General features: G+C 35.0%; 1 pseudogene; it reads left to right on the top strand.

Moving 5' to 3' along the window:
• The first annotated feature begins 2,049 nt into the window (after positions 1-2,049).
• Positions 2,050-3,707, top strand: LOC104871898 (annotated as a pseudogene).
• The last annotated feature ends 3,022 nt before the right edge of the window (positions 3,708-6,729 follow it).

Genomic DNA, 6,729 nt, shown 5'->3' on the forward strand with positions numbered 1-6,729 from the left:
ATATAAAACACATACATATATATTTATGCAAGAAACAATATTTTGTGCACTTTAGTATATGTGCTGCCGAAGCGAGCACAGTTTTGTGAACTTTAAAGTGATATAAATGTATTAGAAAAAATAAGTGGGGATGATTTCTCCCACCTGTTCACATATTATCACTTGTTTTTAAACTTTTTTATGCCCCTTTTCCTGCTTCAAATTGAGAAATCCAATAGTTGGAATTATAATATTTCCAGGCAGGTTTTTATAATCAAGGTTTAAAGTGTTTAATAATATGTAATATTATTCTAACATATTATTCCATTAAAAATACCCGAAATTATGACATGAATCATTTGACACTTCTTCGTCACTGCTCAAAATATTGCACACTTTTTCCTTGTATTAACAGTATCAGTAAATATGATAATGCTGAGGAGAACAATATGTGCAAACCACCTTATTAATTCATTAAGAATGTTCATTAAAATGGATAATTGAAAATTTTAATATTTGATAAGCTTCTAATGATTTTCTTGCTGATGATAATGATTTTCTTGCTATAGATATGTTTCTTTAGAAAAACAGAGAAAAATATCCATGCTGATATTCTCCAATATCATTCCTAGATTCTTCATTAACATTTATTAGTAGTACAGTCTTGCATTTATTAGTAAGAAAGTTGCATTCATATTAGTTTCAAAACTTTTGCCTTCTGAAAGAAAAAAGGTATAATCCAACACCACATTTACTTATTTTATTTTATTTTACTTCAATTTATCTTATCTCCAGGCTTTAAGGTTTTTGCATCCCAGCTTAAGTAAGATAAAAATTAGTCCCTCTAATACAGAGTAGGGATAACATTTTGCCTGTACAAATAAGTATACACTATACTTCCTTAGAAAGCATTGAGCTCTGTACTAATCAGTTTCTCTAAAGAAACAGAAACTAATAAATGATACATAGATAGATAAATAGATAGATAGATAGATAGATAGATAGATAGATAGATAGATAGAGATAGGTAGAATCCTATTATGTATAACATAGATATTGTATAATACAGAGAGACAGAGAAAGTGACACAGCAATTCTACGTCATTCATGTACCATAGTTATGGAACTGGGGAGACCAAAATCTGAACGGCTGGCTAGATATCCAAGTACGATTGGCTACATCAGTCTTGAGTCTAAAATCCACAGAAAATACTCAGATTTTCTGTTATAATTTTAAGGCAGAGTTTTAAAACTTTTACAGAAAGCCTCTTTTTTTATAATTATTTTTATTAGTACATGTTTGCAATATGTAAGGATCACATTCTGTGTGGAGAGTTGGTACATGTACATAATACATCTAATTGTTTTTCAACCTTTTCCCTTCCCTTGCTTTTTCTTCCATTTATTGCTGCCCTTTCCATTTGAGCAAGATCTATTTCCTTACTTCTTATCTTTTATTTTCTACCTTTCAACTAATTGGAAGAGGCCTACTCACAATATTGAAGATAAACTGCTTTACTTAAAGTCAATCAATTATAAATGTTAACCAAATTACTATATACCTTTAAACAAAATTCTATTTATTTTAATTTTAAATTTTTATTAGAGCATATTTGAAGTACATAGTGATTACATTTTTCATAGGGATTTGGTACGTGTATATAGCAAATCTTAAAGCAAATTCTAGTGTTTCAATGAACAACTGAGTGCCGTTCTCTTACCAATTTGGTATGTAAAATGAACAGTTATAAGGGCATAAGCAATCTGTAGTCTGTTTTTTTTTTTTTTTTTGCTCCATTTCAGAATAATTTGCTCTTTTGTTCTGTAACAGCACTTTTGTTACTTTTTAAGGTGGAATTTTAAATATTTTATTATAGTGCATTTATAATACAGTTTTCAGATTTCAATACTTTTTTTGTAAAAAAAAAAATCATAAATGCCCCGGCCATCCCGGGACCAGGCAGCAGGCGTCCAGGTCGCCACCAGCAGCACAGCAGCCGGCAGTGGAGCAGCACAGCCGACAGCAGCGCTGTCCAGGATCCAACCCGCGGAAAGGCGAACACGCTCCAGATGTCTTCCAGTAATGACCAGTTTTGCATCCTACCGACACAAAGAAACATCAATGGCCTCCCTGGGATGACTGCCAGTGACTAGAAGACATGTGTTGAAGGGGCTTTAAGCTTTCATAACATCTGCTATCGAGTAAAAATGAAGAGTGGCTTTCTACTTTGTCAGAAAACACTTGAAAGCGAAGCATTATCCAGTATCAATGGGATCATGAGACCTGGCCTCAATGCCATTCTTGGGCCTACAGGTTCAGGCAAATCTTCGATGATGTTGCGATGGGCACGCTGACAGTGATAGAAAACTTACAGTTCTCAGCACCTCTTCAGCTTCCAACGACCATGACAAATCATGAAAAAAATGAGAGGATTAACAAGGTCATTAAAGAATTAGATCTGGATAAAGTGGCAATTCCAAGATTGGAACGCAGTTTAACCGTGGTGTGTCTGGGAGGTGAAAGAAAAAGGACCAGTATAGGAATGGAGCTGATCATGGATCCTTCTGTCTTGTTCCTGGATGAGCCCACAACTGGATTAGACTCAAGCACAGCAAATGTTGTCCTTTCGCTCCTGAAGAGGATGCCTAAGCAGGGGCGAACGATCATCTTCTCCATCATCAGCCTCAGTATTGCATCTTCAAGCTGTTTGATAGCCTCACTTTATTGGCTGCAGGAAAGCTAACGTTCCATGGCCCTGCACAGGCAGCATTGGAGTACTTTGCCTCAGCAGGTTACCGCTGTAAACCCTATAATATCCCTGCTGACTTTTTCCTCAATGTGATTAATGGAGACTCCTCTGCTGTGGCCTTAAACAGAGAGGAAGAAGACACTAACGCCAATAGGACTGAAGAGCTTTCCAAAGGAGATAGGACAATCATAGAAAAATTAGGGGAATTCTACTCCAATTCCTCCTTGTACAGAGATACAAAAGCTGAATTAGATCAACTGTCAAGGGGTCAAAAGAAGAAGAGAAGCTTAGCTTTCAAGGAGACCGCCTATGTCACCTCCTTCTGTCATCAGCTGAGATGGACTGCCAAGCGTTCATTCAAAAACCTGCTTGGAAACCCCCAGGCCTCCATAGCCCAGATCATTGTCACAATCATACTGGCAGTGGTTATCGGTGCCATTTACTTCAGGCTAGAAAATGACAGTGCTGGAATCCAGAATAGAGCTGGGATGCTGTTCTTCTTGATAACCAACCAGTGTTTCAGCAGTGTGTCAGCTGTGGAGCTCTTTGTAGTGGAGAAGAAGCTCTTCATACACAAGTACATCAGTGGATACTACAGAGTGGCATCTTACTTTAGAAAGTTATTATCTGATTTATTACCAATGAGTTTGTTGCCAAGTGTTATATTTACTTCTGTTCTGCACTTCATGTTTGGATTGAAACCACTGGCAGAGGCTTTCTTCATCATGATGTTCACCCTTATGCTGGTGGCTAATACAGCCAGCTCCATGGCATTGGCCATAGGGACTCAATACAACACAAAATAATACCTGTGGCAACAGCTATGCAACATGTATGGGAGAACAATATTTGAAAAATCAAGGCATTAATCTCTCTCCTTGGAACTTGTGGAAGAATCATGTGGCTTTGTCTTGTATGACAATCATCTTCTTCACAATTGCCTACCTAAAACTGTTATTTCTCAAGAAATATTCATAAATTCTTTAAATTACTTTGGATTAGCCACATATTAAAAAGAGCACCTTGAAAAAAAATCATAAATGCCTAATTCCCTTAACTTTCCCTAATTTAAGTGGAATATCATTTCCATAGTACTTAAAAGTAATGTTTCACTATGTTTAAACAAAGCAATATCTGGTGTAAACTCCATTTTAAATTTGCAATCAGGCTTTCTTTAAAAGACTTTTTGATGTTTATGAATAATATAACTTTAATAAATGCCTATCTTGATTGAATTTAGATTTTGTGGTTCATAAAGTCTCCAGAGTGAAATTTAATAATCCATGATATAGTACACTTAGATACATTTTTTATCCAAAGATATCTGATATAGAATTAAAAAGCTTAAAAAAATATCAATCCAAATAAGGAATTTTTGTAAGCTGCTTATTTTTCACGTACTTTTGTCACAAAGATTAAGAACTAAAGATTTCATGTTTATTCGTTATGTCATTCTTTCATTAGCAACAAGTTATTTATTATATGCTGGGCCAAGGTAAGTAAGGGGGAGAAAACTGCGAGACAATACAAAGTTCTTCAGTCTCACAATCAAGGGAGGAAAAGACAAAATAATTGATAAAACATGTTCTGAAAGGAAGGAGAACAGAATGAAATGATAGGAAGTGACCAGGGGTCTTCAGAGAAGAGATGCTGAAGGACGCTTTCTTGGGGGTAGTGGCATTTGAGCTGAGGTGTGTATGTTAAATAGAAGCAAGTCTCAGAGGAGAGCATCTTACACAGAGGGATGGCTAGAACTAAGGCTGTGTATTGCCAAATGCTTGGCATGTTTGACTCTCAGAAAAGCACAGCACCATTGAGGCATAGAGAATGTGTGTGGGACTCCACATGTATCCTGTTTCTAAGAAATAGAGCAGTCTCTCTTCTCTTCTAAATGTTCAGAAAAAAAACTGAAGAAAATCTCCTTCCTATATTACTGAATTCTGCGTTAATAAATGAATTTTTGTTTGACAACTGTAATTCCATTGAAAGGAAAAAAGGTTGAACTATTCCTGAACTAAAAAGTGACTGTAAGGGAGTTTACTCTCCTTAAACTGTTCTTATCATCACTGGATGTTGGGAAAACTAGAATGAAGCTAAATTTAATTTTAGTGTCTAAATTTGAATGTTTGCACATACAAAATTATCACCAATGAAATATTAAAATTATCCCATCTTCTATGGATATGAAGAGTGACTTCCAACCAACAGAATGGAACAAACAACAAAAGCCATGAGATATCACTCCCGTAATTAGGTAATATTATATACCAAAAGTTTTTTCCCATGATTAGGGTTGAAGCAGTCACATGGTATAGCAAAAGTTATGGGCCATCATTCTTATATTTATTTCCCATTATGTGATGCTATGTATATCTTGACAAATTGAAGGGAGAGACCCTTGATGCCTGTGAAGATTTGGAGAAGCCCATTCTACAAGGAAATGTAGGTGACTGTTAGGGATTGCTGACAACTTCTAGGACCTGAGGGTGGTCTCTAATGAACAGAAAGGAAAAAAATCAGGGCCCTCAGTTATAAAAGCACCAGGAAAGAAAATCTGCCAAAAGCTGAATGAAGCTGAATTCATCCAACTGCTGAAGCTCAGCTACAAGAGTCTGGAAGAAAGATTCTTCCCAGCCAACCATCCAGATAAGAACATATTTTATCTTATAATTTGACCATGTTTTGTGGGACCCTGAACTGAAAATCCAGTTAATCTGTTACTGGCCCACTTTGACTCTCAAATAATATTAAGTGATATTTTTTCAAGCTACTAAATGTGTGATATACTTTACACATCAAAAGATAGCTAATACAGGCTTACTCAGTACTTGGCTGGCATTAGGCCAGGTACTTACAATACATATTTGGAAGCATGGCTCATTTGGGTATAAATTTTTCATATTTTTAAAACATAATTTAACCTGATGATTCCCATTTGCTCTGTTAAATATTCACAACTTCTTACTATTTAAATAATCTTGCCTGAGAGTAATATTACCATACCCATCATCATGCTCCAGGAACTGTAAAGAAAACCTGTTACAAAGATAGGTCATCAAAAGTTAGTCACTGAGCTAAAAAATAGGGACTCTGAAATCTAATTTCTAGCAGTGTATTTTGTGTAGATTGCTTAATTCCATGAGAATCAGTATCATCATTTAGCAATTGAGAAGAATAATAGTAATTTAAATGAATTAATTTAGATATGTGTAAAATAATTGCAAGCTGTAAATGAATATTAAATTCATACTACTAGGCACTGTTATAGTAGATCTTGTACACATCTTCATTTTTGGGGGAGCGTGGGTACTGGGGATTGATCTCTAGCCCTTTCTTTCTTTCTTTTTTCTTGCTATCTTTTTCTTTCTTTCTTTCTTTCTTTCTTTCATGAGGCACAGTCTTTCTAAATTGGCTATGCTGGACTCCAACTTATGATCCTCCTGCCTCAGCCCCTCAGAGTGCTAGAATTATAAAGTTATGCCAGGATACTTGGCTTCCTTTGTTAAACAAAAACAATGAAACTATACAAACATTCTTTCAGCAATGGCTTTATTTTAAATTACATAATTCACCAAGTGTCAAGTTATGATAATTGTAAAGTTAATGAGGCAGTGTTTTAAGAACAAAAATCTAACTTGCAGATTATTTGTAACTTTTTTTGTTATGTTGTTTGTCAGTACCTACATATAGGACTTGGACAAATGAGCGAAATGTTAGAATACAATTCAAAAGTAACATTTCAGCAAATATTGAATATACTTCCTATCAACAATAGAAATTATCTAGACATTTTTCATGTCATTATACACAATCTCAAATTATAATTTGCAATTCAGCTGATTATAATATAGATATTTATCAACACAGATAAGTGAAACCTCTACACTCTTCTCATAGAGTGGTGCATCACAAAGTCAGGTAACATTACCATCTTTTAAAGCAAACCAGATGAGAAAACAAAAGAGCAAAATCTATAATAAAACCATTCATATATATATAT

This window comes from Fukomys damarensis, unplaced genomic scaffold (genome assembly GCF_012274545.1).
Source record: "Fukomys damarensis isolate Sample0158 unplaced genomic scaffold, DMR_v1.0_HiC HiC_scaffold_35, whole genome shotgun sequence".
Classification (NCBI taxonomy): domain Eukaryota; kingdom Metazoa; phylum Chordata; class Mammalia; order Rodentia; family Bathyergidae; genus Fukomys; species Fukomys damarensis.